General features: G+C 36.0%; 1 long non-coding RNA gene across 3 annotated transcripts; it reads right to left on the bottom strand.

Annotated features, from left to right (window-relative positions):
- Nucleotides 1–1,651: 1,651 nt before the first annotated feature.
- On the bottom strand, nucleotides 1,652–8,408 carry LOC140833908 (uncharacterized). 3 transcript variants are annotated; one of them, XR_012118603.1, is made up of 5 exons: nucleotides 5,093–8,408; nucleotides 4,507–4,574; nucleotides 3,746–3,840; nucleotides 2,488–2,580; nucleotides 1,652–2,144 (listed from the first exon to the last, which is right to left on the bottom strand). It is a non-coding gene; the product is annotated as an uncharacterized lncRNA (long non-coding RNA). The 3 variants fall into 3 exon arrangements; XR_012118604.1 differs by having other exon boundaries at nucleotides 2,498–2,580; XR_012118605.1 differs by lacking the exons at nucleotides 1,652–2,144; nucleotides 2,488–2,580 and adding an exon at nucleotides 2,615–3,623.
- Nucleotides 8,409–20,759: the final 12,351 nt, after the last annotated feature.

Genomic DNA, 20,759 nt, shown 5'->3' with positions numbered 1-20,759 from the left:
CATGTCTTCTACTGTTGGGTAATGTTCACACATCACTTTAGAGATTTTTCGGGGTTTGATGTCATGAGTTAGTACGATGATTTAACGAGGTCAAGTCCCGAGTGATCTAGAACGTCATAAGCTATTTATGTACTTCGGTGGTGAACACGATTACCTACCCCTAAGTTATGAAAGTTAAGTGCATGTAATCATGTCAGTATGTGCAGCAATGGCACCAAGCGAGATCCAAAGAATCCCTCAACGCCAAGTAAGTATGTTCGGCGTGCAAGAAAATACCTTTATGTTTTTGAGGTATGCTAAATGTCTTGTGACCAAATTTACGTATGGGATTGGAAAGCGGTGAAGTATGACCAGGAACCAATCCACCCCGTTAAAGCATGAACGGGTTTCGATTAGGATTGGAAAGCGGTAAAGGATGACCTGGAACCAATCCACCCGTTAAAGCATGAACGAGGATATCATGTATGTGGTAGTGGGTCTTCCCTGTTAGCCCAATACTGTGGTTTAGTCTGATCAGGCGCATTTATGTATGGGTCACTTGCTTTGAAACATACCTCTACACAAAATTATGAAGTTACGTATTACTTGATGCCTCCAGTTTATACATGTTGAGTTTTTAGACTCACTAGAATTGGTCGATGCAGGTGAGGATGCATTTGAGGAGACGAAGGGTGAGGACCAGTGAGCTGGCTTGGACTGAGCGAGAGGATAAACCCGAGGACCGCCATGTTTTTAAGAATTTATGAAAGTTTCAAATAATCTGATTTCATGTTTATTTACGATATTCTAAAACAAGTATTTTCATTAGCAAAATTTCTATGGTGATCTTTTATTGCAAATACTTTTAGATGGTTGCAAACTTGAGTGTGGTTGGTTTATGTCAAATGTTTTTAAACGAACGAGACCTTTTAATGCAAATTTGAAAATTTATTTTATATTTAAGAAATTTTTTATTTTTCTACAAATTTTAAGTAGTGTAAAGTATGGTACGTTACATAATCTATTTGTAAACTTTGTTTTTAAAAGTAATTCATTTTCCAAATATATGATGATGTATACTGTAGTGCAAAAATTTCAAAATACTTCTTTTTTCTCCTATATGTTAATTGAAATTATGAAATGCATATAAGTTCTAATAAAAAAAATCATATATTTCATATCTTACGTTAAAAAAATATACCATATTTTGAAATAATATGTTTCTTATTTATATGAATTTTTGAAAAAATATGAATAATTATTTTAAATAAATTAAATTTTGTTGTACAAAACTACGAAATAAGACATTAAAAAATATACAATGTTTTAAAATTTAGTTTTACATGTTTCAAAATATATTAATGTACAATGCATCCTATTTAATTTTTAAATCAACTTTTGAAGCATTTAAATGATTAAATATTTATTCAAAAAATGTTGACATTTAAAATAAAAATAAAAATCGATCACCTAGTTGATGAACTCTCATTGAAGTCATTAAATATTAAATGTATATAGGAAATTGATGGTTTTATCAATATGACAATTTTTTGGGATATTTTGTATAATACATCAAAGTAAATAAATGATTGTTTTACCAAGAAAATATTGTTTAACATTACATTGTGGATATAATTCCAAATATTGTAAAAGATACTTACGATTCTCACTAATGTTATGAGTTGATTGTTGAATCATTGTAGTTGGTGCAACAACATTACTATTACCAAGATTAGACTCATCTGGAATTGATGATCTCTCGTTATTTTGTCACTTTCGATAATTTGCACAACGGAGAGCCAATTCCATGCTCCTTGCATCCTCATTCATTGATTGTCGTCTAGTATGTTGGGACAATCTCCAATTTATTTGTTGAGCCATTGAACAATATGTACATATTGTAAGCGTGTTGTACATTTTTCATATGAAAAAATTCACTTATAGGCCATGTAAATATTTTTTTAACTATGTATTATACAATGCTGGTTTGAAGTAGAAATGGAGGAAGTCAAATCCATTCTTCTAATTTGGTAGTTTGATCGACGTCGAGCAAGGTAAGATTGTCGTCGTTGTTGGGTGATAAAATGTATTCTTCCACGATTGTTATGCGTTAGCATCTGTCGCCTTTCAATGATGTAAGAGATGGAGTTAGAATTTGTCATGTCCTGCATAAATTACAAACCAATAGGTAATGTGCTTATGAAAATTAGAAAATAATAGTGGAATACATTTAACGAAAATTTAAATGAATATTTTTTGCATGTACATACATGTCATTGTCGTCAACTATTTGAGGCTATATCTTACTCATAAGTCATCTTTTTTGTCTAAATATGAAAGATATAACTATATATTATATATATATAATATATATATATTAATGCTATTTTATTGTGTTGACTGATCATGAATGTAATTGATTCTGAAAATATAAATATTTTTTTATTATAAATTTCCACTACTGTATTAAAATATTTACTTGAAAATATGAATAAAAAAATTGCATACCTGCACAGACCTTCTTTGTTTATTTGTTACGTCATTGTTGTTTGGTGCATGTTCTCCCGAACTCTTGGCTTCCATTTTTCAATGTGCAAATATCTGCAAGAGAAACGTATTGTCATTTCATCAAATTCGAGCTAAAGCATCACCTAAAATACTGAATTAAAAACCCAATAGTTAAACTATTTAAAGAATTTAGAAAATCATGACACAAAATATGATAAATTTATTGCAAATTGTGAAGAAGTATTAGTAAACAAACAGTTTGAGAAGCAGAAGATTAATGTCAATTTTTTCTTTTAAACAAAAGATGTAAAAGACATTTGCTAGGCAGAATCATGAATAAAGGTCCAAAATTAGCGTAATTTTTGACTTTACTTATATCTATTTCTTGCATTTCATTTTCCTGCAAGAAAAATTAAAAAATGTAAGCATATCCATAATCCATCAGCTACAGATAAGAATTAATCGGTGGTTTATGAACATCAACGACCATTTTTGTACACACAATACCCTCAGCACTTTTGCCTACAGAGTCACTCGAGAATGATGGTGAATGAGAACTTGAAATATTATTCTCCTTTAAATGCTTTGAAAACATAATCAGGAAAAATGGTCAATAAGAAATTTTGATGAAGACCAAATTTAAAGATATCAAATTAGGAAAAAAAATGAAAACGTCAATTTTTGAATTTGATTATTGGAAACATTAATAAACACCAAAGTAAGAATAAAAAACATAGAACATAAAGCAAATATATTATATTGTTTGTTGTATTTCTAGCAAGAAAATATAGAAAACTTTTCCAATTCTAAAAATAAAAATATAAATAACCCAAGAAATCCATATGTTTACCTTTTTAATTGAGAATAAAATTACAGATCTTAGCTTCTGTGTAAGATCTTAATCTGGATTTTTTAGGATCTTTATTTACTACAGCAATAGTGAATTCAGCAAAATGACTCCTTCATGTCGTATGGAAGCGACGCATAATACAAACTTCAAACCACATATTAATTTAGTGGACAAAATGATCACAAACATCACCATACCAGGAAGAAGCTTCTCATGATTGGCCACACAAAGAAACAAAGATAGATGGTTGCAAACATCACAGCCTTGAGGTTAAATCAAAATATACCTATCAATCAAGGTTAAAGTATATATTGTCATAGAAACCTTCAATTTCACCATTTCACTGCTATAGAAAATTAAAACTAAAGGAAACTTTGACAAGAGAACATATCATTTGTATCCGCCAACCTCAAATGTATTGCTCCAGAGTTCTCTTTTTGTTATTTGTGAAAACATATCAATCTTCCATGTATACATTCCATATAACTCCGAAGGTTTTGGTCCTGCAGCATAAGAAGATATACAAATTAACAATGATGATGACAGAGTTGTTGTATAATGGTGCAGAACAGATTCATCTAATGTTCTATGCTATAAGATGAACATGTAAATTTGAACATGCAGGCACGCCATATCCAAATCCCAAACTACGTCAGATACTTAATAGCTTGAAATAAGACAATAACAATAACAACCTCATGACAATGAAAAGGATATCACAGGTGACATTAGGATAAATACTTGAAGTGTAAGCAACTAATTTACGGACGTGACTACAATGCAAAAAATATTTACGACCTCTTACACATTATTGCACGTGACAAAAAAGCCAACTCGAGCAAGCTATGCTAAGTATAAAGCATCACTTAATAGTTAATACATGAAAGCCTAGAGATATTGACTCCTTTTAGTTGTTGTACAATGGTGCAGAACATATTCATGTTATTTCTGTGGGGACCCGGACGCTAATTCATTTCTTAATCGTTCTTGGGAATATTTGTATCAATTAAATAAACTGGGTCTAAATTTTTATTTTTTATAAAAATGCGGAACATAACATAGTCAATCTGATATACATATCAAAAGTTAAAGTACATGTCTTGTATAATAGTATATCATAAAAAACTACTATTCTTTCAATACATATCAAGTAATGAAAATAACTCTACTTCTGGGTCTGGATCTCCACGCTAAAATATAATCTCTCGTCCTCTTCTTGACCCTGATCCTGTCCCACCTGTTGCCATGCACACATACAAAACACAACAACAGCCGGATAACTATGGTGAGAATATAATCCCAGTATAAACAATGCATAAATGCAATCATATAATAGCATATAAGAAAGCATAACAATCATCAATAACATGTATCAATCTGAAACATGAAATGATATAAAACAGTAACTCAAACTCATATCTCTGACTCGACTCTGATCTAGTCTAGTCTAGGGATCTCGGTTCCCGGACGTTGGCACATATATCGAATATCATCAATAGAAGTCGATCTATTCCTAAGCAACATAGATATACAATCATCCAATGTCTAGGCACCTCTGCCCAAGACTTGGCACCTCTGCCAATGACTCGTTCTCGTAATATATCTTCTATTCTCTGCTATTATATAAATCAATAGAATAGACATATACATTCAAATAATACAAAGGTATTAAAACAATAACAAACAAGTATGTGATTTAGGGAAACTCAAGTCAAGTCTAACTCGAGCTAATCTCCCGTTAACATTGATTTATACCTTTCGTTCGTTGGTTTCTGGCTCTGTTGAAGTCTCAAATACGAAGCCTGTCAATACTCAATATGGCAATTAAAATATCGAGGAGTACAATATCAATATACCACTCAAATCAATACTGGATATAATCAGAACTCAATCTAATTCTATTTCAACGGCATAACTGCACAATCTCAATATACCCAGCAATACAAATCAACAAATATCAATCCCCACAACTCATAATCGATAACAATACAAGTCTGATATCAAATCTCAATCAAATCCATTTTGAAAAGCATAACAATTTCATACAGTATCTGTTATTTAATTCGGTTTCGATTATACGATGTCTAATATCACAAGAACACCATATATGAATCATATCTTATTCCTTCAATATCATAATTTCAAATCATAATAGAAATCAATAAAACTTACGTTCGTATGAAGCTCTTGTTGAGAGGATCACAGTACTGCACTCAGATTCAAAATCAGATGGACGTGTCTTTCGCAAATCAAAATCTAAACTATAAAAAGGCGTAAGGATTTTCCGTAGGCCGTAGCTTTCTCGTTTCCTTTTTCCAACTTCTGAAGAACAATTGCAATTTGCGATATACGCGAGACCTACTGGTCTCGTCACTTATCTTCTCGGCAGCTCGTGCATATGCGCGCACCATCGCCGCGCATATGCGCGAGACCTAATATCTCCGCACATTTTCTCTGCACATGCTCGCACATATGCGTGCAAACTCTTCGCGCATATGCGCGAGGTCTTCTGTCCATCTCATGCATATGCGCGCATCGGTGCCACGCATATGCCCGAGGTGTTCTGTCCTCGCACATTCAATATCACATGCCAACTCAAATCAAGTCTCGGAGTGGTCCTTCATAATCATATCAATTTAAAATAAATAATCGCAGATTAACATGATATAAAATCTCGAGCATTACAATTTCCTTCATTTGACTTACAAAATTCTTGGCTTTTTTCTAACCTCTGAGCATGATGCTAATTACCATTATGGCCACATATTTAAGTTCTACCTTTTGAATGATGAGATAGTGCATACCAAGAGTCTAAATTAGTATTCCTTTATCTTGTTTAGTACATAATACCAGCTAGATAGCACATAACTTCATATAGATATACGAAAAATTAATTCTATTGGTAAAATATTATGTTTTTTGTTTAATAATATATGACATATAATTTTATAATCTAGTACTACTTTAGTATAGTCACTGATGACATACCAAACTGTAAAAGAACGATATTTAATGTTCTCTATTTAATATCTAATAAGATAGCTTTATACTATAGGATTACTATTGAAAAAGAGGCCTGACATAGAAAGAGACCAAGGTAATTTGTATGACACCATTGCCTTTAATATATAGTGATAGATATGTTGTAGTAATGCGAAAAGGGATGCAATACCAAGAGTTTAAGGTAGTTTCTGTAATACTCTCTCCATATGTAGTGGTAGATGTACAAAAACTTAAGGGGGGGGGGGGGGGGTAGTATGGCACAGTTCCTTTAATATATGGTAATAGATTGTATGGCACAGTTCCTTTGATTATACTAAAATAATCTTTTCATATCTTAATCCAATGTTTATTCTCCATATTCTCTAACCTCCTTCAGCTCATTTAATACCTAAATCCACACATGACAATATTGAACTTCTAAATCTCAGAAATCCCCATCCTTATTAGGAGAAAAGATAAGCCGATTATAACATGACTATCAAAGCATATGCTCCTGATAAGGTGTGTTGTTTGCACTTTGCAGTTTGCAGGGCGTGCAACTCTGCCTCTAGGTAATAGCTGGAATAATTATATACTCAACCTGTACCACATCATAATATATATCCAGCATAGTTATTAACCCCATAATTCCAACGTGGATTAGAAATAAATTAATTGAATGCCCCTACACTCATATATATAAATTGGTATTTTAACAGAAGTTTCCACTCCAAGAAAACACATTTTTATAGGGTGAAGGGCGTTCGTATGGTCTAGAGCTTGACATGTTTTGCATTCCTCCATTATTTTCTGTTTCTTTTAATTAAGAATTGATAATTAATCACCGTAGTAAAATAATTATTAACATGGAGTTGATCGACTAGCTAGTCATGACCCATGGCTTTTTAAACAAGCAAGGCACTCCATCCCGTCTTAAATTAAATTAACCAAAATAATAATAATAATAAAAAAATTAAGCTGCCTTTCCCATTCCCATTCCCATTCCCACAACCACAATTTCTTCCCTAATAAATTAAGTCATTGTCACTAGTTCAAATTGGTATCAACTTTTCAATGCAAGGTATAAAATAGAGTCCAGACTCAGCTTAAAAAGTTTGACAAGTGGGTGCACAACAGAACAATTGGAAATTACTTAAAAATAAAACACTCTAAAGATTGAAGAATATTACAGCTCATGAAAATCAAATTCTGGAATGGACTAAGACAAACGTGATTCCAGAAGCAATGAAGAGAATATAATTTTTGGGAATGATGCTGAGAGAAAGTGGTCTATGACTTTTACTGGCCAAGAAATTAGCAAATTCAATAATAGGGTCAAACCAACACTTTGATTTGCTAACAGCTCCTGGTGGTGAGGCTGTGATCAATCAATTGGAAATGGATGTGCTTGGTATATCGATGAAAGTGAACATCATGAGAATTGACTTAAAACTGCCCTTTCCTCTAGAACTAGAAGTGTCACAAAAATAAATTCCTTTATAACAGATGGAATTAGAAGAACATATCAAGCAGCTCGATCTTTTCCATTCCAACTACCCAATAATAAAGATAAGCAAATCAATCCCAAGAGTAAGCAAAGTAAATAAATGCACGACGATCATGAACCTAATGACAAAAGGTTTTCAGAACCAATTAACCAAATTGACCCCACGAATAGATTGGGGTGTTGCTCTTTATGGGGACAACAAGATTCTGGGCACCAATATAAACTGCAAAAATACTAGCAAAAACAGAGCAAATGAATCAAGACTGCTATTTTCCCCATTAAAACTTCAAACTTCGTCCACCTACTGTGCCATACCAGCAAAACGCACAAGGATTCAAGAGGAAAACAGATTTTCTGGGAAACGGCTAAAGAACCTGACAGAAAGCGAGATTAGCGAAATCCATCTGATTAATTGTGAAAAAAATAAACCAGCAAAGTGATTGGAAAGACGATACCAGGGCAAACACACGACAATGGAGGGTCGCGGCGAGTGGCTCGCGGTTGCAGCTTGGGCGGCGTCTGATGGGATAGCAGATGGAGCAGCGACGGATTTTGGATGGGTGAGACGACGGTGGTAGAAGGAGCTGAACTTGGAAGGATCATGACCAGCATAAATGTTATTCTAGATGGCAAGCACTGTGTCATAGTTCCTTTGTCACTTTAACAAATTTATGATGCCGATGGCCAGCCTTGCAAGATGCCCTTTTGTCCAAGGTTTCATTGAAGGTAAAGGCATGGAAATGAAAACAAAGGGTTTTTCCCCCCACAAAGTTGACCTGAAGAAGGTAATAGCTACCTTCAAAAAAACATTTTTCACTTATTTTTTAAGAAAAAAAAGGGTTTTTTTTTCTCCAATTGATATTTTTTGTTGAAGTAAATGAATACTTATGCAGAGGCCCGTATTTCGTATTTGTAAATTTGCGGAATTATTTAATTTTTTTTAAAAAACTAAATAACTTGCCTCATTCATAAAATAAACCGATGAAAAGTTTAAATGTTTAAAGTAGCAGCGGAAGTAAATATTGTTTTTCAAAACAACAACTTAAAATAATTCATCGTAACAAAATAAGTTTGAGCATAAAATAATAAATAAACTGAAACATGAGGTCCTCGGATTCCTACTACTGCCGACCCAAGCTAGCTCACTGGTCCCCGCCCTCGGTCCCGACCTCATCAGTACCTACAACAATCAAGTCTAGTGAGTCTAAGGACTCAACATGCATATATCATGGATAAAAAGTAAATATATCATAAAAATTCGGTGTAACGTAAAAATATCGTATCGTAAAACGTAACGTGAAAATCGTGTCATGAATAATTATAAATACGTGCATATCTGAAAAATCGTACGTAAAATGTTTGCTCGATAGAGCCCTGTCATAAAATAGCATATCATAATTTTTCTGTTGAGATAATGTTCTACGCAAGTGGCCCATAACATAACATAACATGAGTCGTCTGATCAGACTAAACCACAGTATACTGGGCAGTAGAGATCATCACAGCCCTTGGACTGGATATCCGTACCCATACATGAACATGAACCGGTCGTGAGTCACTGGGTGAAGTAATAATCCCATAAGCTGAAATCCCATAAGCATGAGGTGGCCACAAGACATATCGCATATATCTCAAAATAAACATTTTATATTTTTATGCACGTAATATAATTAAATTCCTGCATTATTTTATCAATTGATTTGGATCGTTCCCAGGCTCGCTGTGACCTAATTATAACATGAGAAACATGTAAATAAACTTAACTTGAGAATAACTTCGTAATGGAACCCCAAAAACGGGGCCAACTAGACCAACAACTTAACTTCTAACCATGACTCCGTACCAACCCGAACCAACATCGAACCATTGTTTAGTCATGGTAAAGATACGCCTAACATGATGAAATAATGCTCCTAAGAATAGTAAAACTCGAAATTTGGTGAATGGAGGCCAAAATCGTGAAACGCTCTTTCGAGAGTCACTTTGGCACATCGCACCGTAAATACTCGTACGACCTCTAAACTTAACCAAATCACAAACGGCCAAAAACATGACCTTCCTAACTCAATAACGTACTATCCAATCCAAGGCCATAGGCTAAAAGCAAACCAAGAACTCGTACGTGACCTCTGAACCGCAGCAAAGCTGCTGTAACATTCCAGCGGCAGCAGCTGTGCTTGCTTCGCTTCGATTACAAGGCTAATGGTCATTGGGACTTGAACCACCGACCAGAGCCTCTTCCCAACATCCTAAGGTATGGCTTGAACCATGACTAAGGGCCATAGGCCAGCCATAATCCAAGCAACACCCGAAACAACGCCACACTCCCACCCAAGAGCCAAGCTGTGCATGCTTGGGGTGCAGCGCTTCTCTTGCTGTCTTGGTCACTCCAATGGCCATATGATAGACCATGGCATGATCTAGACATCATGAGGTATTGTGTGAACCATGGCTAAGGGCTAGAAGCCAACCAAGATCCACCCAACACCATAAACTCGAAACCTTACTCACGTGGGAACAAGAAAAACGAAGGGGTACTTGTCTTGTTTTTTTTTTGAAAACCCATGGAACCAAGGACCAAGTGAAACGTCTGCCTTTTTTATTGCTTAAAAAGTCCTAGAATTTTTTTTAAACACTCACTTTTTTGGCCATGTACATTTACCACATGAAAATATTTTTATAAAATATTTTATCCCTTTTTAAAATAAAATACCAACCATCTAGCATTTTAAAAATCAAGTGCAATAGTCATAAAAAGAAATCGTCAACTGTTTTACCAACCCTAAAAAGCAATAAGTTTGAAAAGTATAGCTCATACTAAACCTCTCAAAAATCTCTCAAAACATAAATAAATAGTCTTAAAAATCTTCAATCATAAATCATGATTCATTAATCGTAAGTGCGGAAATAAGTAGGTGCGCTGGTCCTCGGGTTGTGTGCGCCATCAGTCCAGTCATATCATCCGTCAAGACTTCCCTCAACTTCACCTGCATCCATCACACGTAGTGAGTCTAAAGACTCAACACACCGTAATCTTTATAACAAATAATACGTAATACAGACAACATATAACAGTGAAAAATACTTGTACTTAAAATATCGTTTCGTGAAGTTGCATAAACATAAAAATTTTCGTAAAATACTTTTCATGACATGCAAACATAAACTTTAACCTTTTCCTTTTTACTCAACATGACATAAAGCCTTTAACATGATCATAAACATTTTTCTTTTTTCCCTTTTTTCTTTGCTGGATTCATATCATTAATTGTTACTTTCCTCCTCATGAATAAACCTCAAAATTCGATGGATCCATCTACATGTAACCACAGTACTGGGCGGCGGGGACATCATTGACACTCTCACCGGTCAACTGAGCCTTGGCCTATCCTCTTTCGAATAGAAATACGATCGTCGGGCTCCCTCTGGGGCCTTCTCCCATAAATGGGCTCCCTCTGGGGCCTTCACCCCTCACGATATTCCCATTCTTACCTCATACCTCATGTCCTCATATCCTCAATGGTAACAATAGAAGTACGATCGTCGGGCTCCCACTGGGACCATAACCTTCACGATATCTTCCAACGTAACCACGTAATAGTCACAATAACTTCACTTCCTTCAACGTTTCTTATTCTCATCACTTTAAAAAAATCATGCATTACATATAATTTTGTTTTTGAAACCAATCATGCAACATGTCTTTTAAATGTCTTCCTTAGTTCATAAAAATCTCATAGATATTTAAAAATCATAATTTAATCATGAACATTTCATAAACATTTAAAAATATTCATAATATCATAAAAACAGCGTTTAGGGCACTGCCATGACCTTTACCCAAATTTAGGTGTAAAAAGACTGTTTTACCCCTGGACTCGACTTTTTACCATTTTGACTTTTTTTCTTGATTTCTTGACTCTAAAATGTCCCAAATAAGTATTTACGCTTACATGAATTTTTTTCCATAATTTTATTTAGCTTAAATTTTAGACTTTTTCATTTATCTTTAATTGATTGTTTTGACGGTGTTCAAATCCGTAAAATCCCAAACTTTAATATAAAATTCCTAGATTCATAATTTAGTCTTTTTATATTATTTTAGCCCTTATGGACCACGACTCGACCTCCGTGAGCTATTTTCCAATTTTTTTCTTAGTTAAACACCCCATTTTGACACCTAAACTTCGACCCCGAGCCAACTTTCGATTTTCACGAGTTACCCCCAAACCATGTTGGTCCAAAACTTGACCAACATCCTAAAGTACCTTACTGGACCCTAAGTTCACTAAGAAACTCAAGCCCAACCCAAAAATGAGCAGCCCCAAGTGATCCCTATGCTGGCCGAGTGTCCCCAACAGCGAGGAGTCTAGTTCCATGAGTCTAGGACCTAACCAACGAGCCCAGCCCCTGAACCCACACATGTGCACTTTCCTAAGACCCTTAGGACTCGCCCTAGCCCAGCCCCTGAGCCTTGGACCGAGCCCTTCTCTTCCAGCAAGCTGCGCACTCCATGCACAAAACTGTGCTTGGCTCTCGGGTAGGAGTCCTTGTGTATCAGGATTCCTCCCAGCCCTCAAACCCGAGTCCTAGCTTGGCTAGGACTCTACTCTAGACTCAACCAAGCCCCTAGCCAGCCCTGAACCCAAGCCAAGGCCAGCCCTCCCCCTTGATAAAGAAACCCGATCCCCTAAGCCACAAGACAGCAGGAATCGTTCTTGCTTGTTCCAATTCGAGTTGCAGTGTTTGAGTGGTCCTAGGACACCTTAAATTCGTCCCTAAGCTTCACTTGTTCATCACCTATGATCATGGCACCCCTTATCATAAAAACAGTCATGAATTTGCATCAAAATTCAAGTTTTCTCATGTGTGCATGCTATATCCGAAAATTCTGGAAAAAATCAATCATGTTCCTTGTGCATACAATAATTCAAACAATAATATGATATGATGGATGAGAAAAAGAGATGTATGGCGTGCCTTTGCAGTTTTATACGCTCGAAAATCCGTTGACGACGAAGAACGGGACACAACCTTGGCTTGTTCTAAGTTGCACCCTTCGAAAATCTCTTCTAAAGTGTGAGTTTGTGTGCCGTGAGGTTTAAGAGAGGGGTGGGGAGAGTTTTTCAGAAATAAAATAGGGTGGCCGATTGTTTGTGTGTAAAGTGTAGGGTTTTTAACATATTAAATACAAAAAATATACTAATTAATTTACTAACTAGGCCTTAGGCCTATTAAACCTTTATATTAATCCCATTAATCCAATTAGGATTTAAATAAAATATTAACAACGTTTTTGTTTAAATAAGGTTTTTGAATTCATTAGCCAGGGTTGCCAAAAAGCTCGTATTTTAGTTGGAAAACCAACACCGATAAAATTTACGTCCCGGCGTATAAAATCACCTCAAAACCCCTTATTTCAAAAATATTAAAAACCATCAGCCATATTTTAAATAATTAAGAATAATTATTTAATAAAAGCATTTTACATTTTCAGCCCTCTGTCCTCGTTCCTCGATCGACACTTGAATATTCCTTAAAAATAAATGTTTAATGCAACCATGAAGAAAAATAATTTAAACATATCAATATGCACCACATAAATAGTTAATGCAATTAGAACAATCAATTCAAATACAAAAGAATTTAATAATTGCATGCACGTGGTTTGCGTAAACCTTAAAATTTTCGGGGCGTTACACCAAGCCTTGAAAGGACCGACTTGGTCACGTCTTAGGCATACTAGGGAAGAGTTCTAATAATGGTTACACGCCCTAGGCCAACCAAGATCCGAACCCTCGCCTTAGACAAGCAAGAATCAGAAATTGAGACTCGAAATGGCAGCTATGAAAGGTTGTTGTCAATTGCGTGTTTCTGTGGAGAATGAACTCGAACCAATGGACCAATCTCTTCCTAACACACCCTATAACAATCCTAGATGTAGCCTTGAGCCCTTGGAAATCGAGCCAAACCCTGAATCCACAAAACCAACAAAAACCTGTGATGCATGGATGAAAGTCGAAAATATTCTGCATGTTCTGATTTTTTCCAAAATTGCTACAAGTTTCGGTTTTTGCTTCATGAATTATGAACATAAAATGGTTTAAAAAAATATGTATATGACTAGATTGAAGAGAAAATAATGATATAGACATGCCTGAAATTTGTTTGAAACAAAAACAAATTAATAAGACGACACGGCACGGCGGAGACGGAGTTCCTTTTCTTTTCTACTTTTCTCTCTTGTTTATGTCAAGAACCTCACGATTTTTCTACTAATTAAGCTCTGAAATTTTCGAGAATATGGAGTGGGAGGAAGTCTAGGAAATGAATGAGAAGTTTACTAATTAAATGAATTTGAAAGGCATGGTAAAAATCTTTCTATCCTAGCTGTTTGAGAGATAAGGAAGTTGCTATCAAGGGATTTGAGGGATATAATAGAGGTGTGTTGGCCGAAAATTATCTATCAAAACAAGGTAGAAATATTGCTTATTTAATAATTATTGAGGATTAAAAAGAAGGGAATTATCTTACCAAGAAGGGATAAGGAAATGAATCAAAATGGTGAGTTGCCAAAAAATTTAAATCTTTTAAAGTGGGTTGGCTGAAATCTAGGAATAAAATGGAGGGAAATATTGCTTAATCTTGTATTTTAAATATTTAAAGTTTTATCTACCCATTAAGTATTTTAGTGAATTAAATAATTAATTAGTCTAGGATAATAACTATCTTGCATGCATGGCTAATTCTTAAATTAAATTACTAACATGTTAAGTTACAATTTCTTAAATAAAATAAGCTTAGATTAACTTATCTCAATTGGTCACATATTTTAATTTAGGCTTTTAATTAATTTATTGGACATAAAAGAACTTATTTACTACTTATCTATAATTAATTAAATAAATCCTTAAACATTCCTTTACATTAAAATAAATTATTCTTTATCTTAAATAAATTCTAGGAATATTTTCTTATCATTAAATTTTATTTCAATACTTCAACTCCGGTCCGACCTCGCTTATTTAACCAAAAAGACAAAAACTAAACTTTTACGATTTTAAACAAATGATCATAACTCAATAAATTTTATATGAATGAATATAAATCCTCATGCATAAAAAGATCATTTTAATTTAAATAATAGTAATTATGAATGGCTTATACGTAGTCTGGTTTAACATGTTCTAAAACTTATGTGGGATTTCAAAGAAGTATCTCAATATCTTCAGTACTATTGATGGCCGAGGTGAACTTCGTAGATAAAATGAACAACATCAAATGAAAAAATTTAGAGTTCAAACCATAAAATCATGAAACTCACATCAAAGATACACTTAAACAGTAAATAAAGAAAATTGGGAAAAAATCATAATTGGGAAAAAACCATAGCAGAACAGAGATGAAAATGAAACCTTCAAAATTTTGATGGATTTGAAGTGGGATTGAAGATCAGTGTGCTATCTTCCTACTGCTACAGAGTATGACTAAATGTTTCAGCATAAATCAAGCCATATGCACAAATAAGCTTAGTTTCGAAACATAAATTCAACATTTACCCATATATCTTCAATAATTTCAAGTTTAAAAAATATAAGACAACTTAAATCAATAAATATTAAATTATTTCATCGTTTCACGTCAACACACGTACAAAAAATCGAATAAAAGACGAAAAATAATACGCTGTTATAGCAGTAATCAAAATAAAATAAATATAAAGAGGAAAAGAATTGTAATCACCATAGGGTGTTGCAGCCAAACCACCGCCGCTATGGAGGAGGGGCTGGAGTTGGGGCGTTCGAAGGACACTAAGGAGAGGATGGCTGGCGTCGAGCATCTTAACCAAGTGCTTGAAGTATGGAGGAAGACCTATACGGCGTCTGAGGTGATACATCAGTAATCAAAATAAAATAAATTTAAAGAGGAAAATAATTGAAATCACCGTAAGGTGTTGAGCCAAACCATCGTCGCTATGGAGGAGGCGCTGGAGTTGGCGTGTTCGAAGGACACTAAGGATAAGATGGCTGGCGTCGAGCGTCTCAACCAACTGCTCGAAGTATCAAGGAAGACATATACGACGTCTGAGATGACGTCAATCGTGGACATATTTTATATCTTCCGAGAGAAAAAAATTTTCTCAGTTTGTTAGGGTGCTCTATGAAGGCGCTGGACTCGGTAGCCGTGCTCTCCGCGAGCATTTTAAACTCCACTTCAATGCACTTGTTTTGGAAGGGAAGAGGCAACAATTTGAGAATGAAGTTTGTATCGTTTGGCACTTGTGAGGGGAGAAATAATCCGATTGGATCTTGAGAAAACGTGGAGAGATGGAGTGAGGGTAATTTAGGGAGACTGAAAAACAGACCAAGACACCACCATTTAGTTACTCTAATTTGCTTAACTTTAATAAATAGTAAAAGATTCTTGCATCATACATACTTAAACATACATAAACTTCATCATTTTACGTAGAGATATGTTTCAAAGCAAGTGACCCATACATAAATGTGCTTGATCAGACTAGACCACAATACTGGACTGGCAGGGAAAATCCACTACCACATACATGAGATCCCCGTTCATGCTTTACTGGGTGGATTGGTCTCTGGTCATGCTTTACTATTTTCCAATCCTGATCTAAACCTGATCATGTTTTACCGGGGTGGAGAGGTCCTCGGCCACGTTCATCGGCTTCAAAACCTGTTCATAATTGGTCACAAGACATTTAGCATACCTCAATAACATAAAATACTTTCTTTTGCACGTCGAACATACTTACATGGCGTTGAGGGATTCGTTGGATCTCGCTTGGGGCCACTGCTATACATACTTGTATGATTATATGCATTTAATTTTCATAATGTGGACGTAGAAGTCATGCTCACCACTCGAAATGACAATTTACTTATGACGTTCTAAATCACTCGGGAATTGACCTCGTTTAATCGTCGTACTAAACCATGACATCAATCACCGAAACAAATCCTAAAATGATGTGTGAACATTTCCCAAAACATAGAAGACATGGGCCTAAAATAGTGATTTAAAAAGTCATGGACAAGCGCCTAGGCGCTGGACAAAGCTGCGCTGTGGCACAGCCTAGCACCGCGGCGCTCGCAAGGACAGAGGTCTAGTGCTGCAGCGCCACAAGGGCAACACCGCGGTGTTAGACTTGCGCAGAACGGACGCTGCGGCGCTTCATGGTGAGCGCTGCGGCGCTAACCCTACGCACAACAAGCCAAAGGAACACATTTTGATACAAGTTTAAAATTCAGGCTCAAACGACCTGAAGCGATGCAATGAGACTCAACCTAGGACTCTACGGCATTGTTCCAAAATCACATAATGCCACAGAACAATGACGCACAACAAACAACACCACCCAACCCGTGAACACGACATTTTGACATCAACACGTTTCCTACTACTTCTAATGCAACCAAGTGCCTATCGACACGAAACGACGCACCTAAAATCATCCCAACCTCATACTCAATATACCTAAACGTAGCAGCGATCACCCAACATTCCCCAATGAAGCTTGTAACATATAAACTTCAAGAACACGTCAAGAACGCATTTTCATAAAATTACAGGTTGAGCAGTCCCACGAAAACGAAAATAACTCACTCGTTGCTTGTCCAAAAATTACGAATTTACTGTCCAATCGAAAGTATCCAAGTGTACTACATTTTATATGTTGAAAATGTTTCCAGAAAATCGACTGAATGTTCGCAATAATCGAAATAGCATGAGACACTTTTTCAGATTTAAAAATTTGGATCTAAAAATCATTTCAAACGTTTTCACAATATACATGGATTTTCACGCATAATAAACATCACAACACATAATATGAGGAGATCGATGCAGCAACAATAGAAAATACATGTCTTGATCTTTAAAACTACTGAAACGACGATACTGAAGCGGGAAGGATGCGAAGGTTGATCCTGGACGAACGTGGCAGGATTTTCTTGAAGAAGAAAGGACAATGGATGCTAGAAAATTGCAGAGGAAGGGGCTGCTACTAGTGCTAAGAACTCTAACTTTTCTTTTAAAAAAATGAAATTGCAAGGAAATGTGTGTATAAGAAAAACCGATGGTGTGTGTAAAAGTGTGTGTGCACATGAGTTTCTAGTTAATTAGGGAATAAAATTGCTTGATTATGAATGAAAATGTTAATTTAAAAGTTGATCCCCACTAATTTTAAAAAATCCCCTAATTAAAAAAATAAAATACACAATTGCTAAACTTTTAAAAGTTTAAAATCATAAAATCACCTAATAATTAAATTAGGCTCTTTAAATGCTAAAACTAAATAAATCATTTAAAATGCCCGAATCCTAACTTAAAATAAAATATTACATTTTAAAATCACCAAAATCGTTGCCGGTATCTTTTTCTTGATCCCGCATCAAATAATCGCCTGAAACATGAAACTCAAGAAAATATTTTAACGTGCATGAGATAAACATAAATAATTTAAAATAAATCAAATTTATAAATCATGTACCGCTAAAAATCATTTTAATTTAAATAAATAATTTTACGAAATAAAAAAATACATGAGTTTTACAGGTACTGATTTTGGGCTTTACAGATTGGCCAACGCCTAAGAGCGTGACAGAGATTTGCAGTTTCTTGGGATTGGCTAGGTACTATCAGAAGTTCATTCAGGGCTTTTCTTCTAACGCGATGCCTATGACCACCTTGATGAAGAAGAACGCCAAATTCATCTGGAGATCAGAGTGCCAGGAGAGTTTTGACAGGCTACAGCAGGCATTGACTTCAGCGCCAGTTCTATCTACGCCATCAGGGCAAGGAGAGTTTGTGCTTTGTACATATGTTTCGAAGTTCGGTTTTGGCGCGGTTCTAATACAGTGTGACAGGGTTATAGCATATGCATCTAGATGGATGAAGTTCATGAGAAGAATCATCCAACTCACGACCTCAAGCTAGCATCAGTGGTTTTTTCCCTGAAGATATGGAGGCACTATCTGTATAGGGAGAAGTGCAGGATTTTCACTGATAACAAAAATCTGAAGTACTTCTTCATGTAAAATAAACTAAACATGTGATAGAGGAAATGGATAGAACTAGTTAAGGATTACGACTGTGACATTATCTGGATAAGGCTAATGTAGTTGCGGATGCCTTGAGCAGGAAGATTGCAGTGATCACTCAGTTGTCGCTACAGAGACCGTTGCAGGCATAGATTAAGAGGTTTGAGCTCGCAATTTATGCCAAGGGCGATGCACGTATTCTTTCTACCATGAAAGTACAGTCAAAACTGAGAGACAGGATTCGAACGGGGCAGAATTCTTACGAGCAGTTACAGAAGTGGAGACAGAGGGACGAGTCTAAGGGCTTGAGTTGTATACAACTGAGGATGGGATAGTAAGATATCACGACCGACTATGGGTTTCTAGCAGTGATTCTCTGAGAGCATATATCATGAGTGAGGCCCACAACGCCCCGTACTCAATGCATCTAGGGAGTACGAAGATGTATAAGGATCTACACTTTTTATTGGTGGCCGGGCTTGAAGCGATATATTCTGTGTTTTGTCTTCAAGTGTTTGACGTGTCATTAGGTCAAGGCAGAGAATCAGAGACTGCAGGGAAGCTGAGACCACTCCCTATTCCGGAGTGGAAATGGGAGAACATTACCATAGAATTTGTGACAGGGCTACCGAGGACAGCTGGAGTATATAATGCCATTTCAGTGATAGTTGATCGGCTCATTAAATCAGCACACTTTCTACCGATCAGGAAGACTTTCACCATGACTCAGATGCATAGCTGTATAACTGAGAGATAGTCAGACTGCATGGGATTCCAGTGTCCATCGTGTCAGACAGGGATCCGAGGTTCATGTTTGCATTCTGGAAGAGTATACATCAGGAATTGGGTACTAAGCTGCTTTTCAGTACTACCTTCCATCCTCAGACCTACGGTCAGTCAACGAGTGTGATTCAAATATTGGAGGACCAAATCAGAGCTTGCATTATCGAATTCAAGGGCAGCTGGGAGCCTAATCTACCTCTCGTGGAGTTCACGTAAAACAACATTTATCAGGCATCTATCGGTATGGCTCCATATGAAGCTTTGTACAAGAGGAAGTGTAGGTCACCAGTTTATTGGGACGAGGTAGGAGAAAGGGCAGAGTTGGGGCGGGATATTTTAGTGGTCAAGATCCGAGATAGGATGAAGACCGCTCAGAGCCGACATAAGAGTTATGCAAATCAGAGGCGCAAGGATATTGAGTTTGCAGTAGGGTATCATGTATTTGTGAAAGTCGCACCGATGAAGGGTGTGATGAGATTTGGAAAGAAGTGCAAGCTCAGCCCTGTATTCATAGGACTGTTCGAGATCTTAGAGAGAGTTGGGACACTCACATACAGAGTTGCATTACCGCCGAATCTGGCGGAAGTTCGTTATGTGTTCCACATCATGATTTGAAAGTACATTTCAAACCCTTCACATGTACTGAATTATGAGTCATTGCAGTTGACGCCGAACCTATCTTTTGAGGAGAGACCCATTCAGATATTGGATAGGCATGAGTGGAGGCTCCGGAACAAGGTGATCCACATGGTCAAGTCAAGTGGCTGAATCATTCCGAGGAGGAGGATACTTGGAAGATTGAGACCGAGATGAGGAATCGCTACCCAAAGTTATTCGGTATGTCTCAAATTACGAGGACGAAATTCTGTTTAAGGAGGGAGAATTGTAAGGTCTAGGAAATTCGAACTACATAAGCTGACTGCATGCAATCTAGGGTTTTACTAAACTACGTGTTTAATTATTTTAAAGATTTAAAGGCATGATTATTGCATGATTGTGTATGTCATTTCATGGTTTATTAAGATTTCATGCATTATGACTTTTAGTTGTATTTCGCGCTCGAACAAGGAACGGAAACGGGGGA

Source organism: Primulina eburnea, chromosome 6 (assembly GCF_022965805.1).
Source record: "Primulina eburnea isolate SZY01 chromosome 6, ASM2296580v1, whole genome shotgun sequence".
NCBI lineage: Eukaryota > Viridiplantae > Streptophyta > Magnoliopsida > Lamiales > Gesneriaceae > Primulina > Primulina eburnea.
Note: the sequence above shows the minus strand (reverse complement) of the source record. Positions and strands in the feature narration are given on the sequence as shown.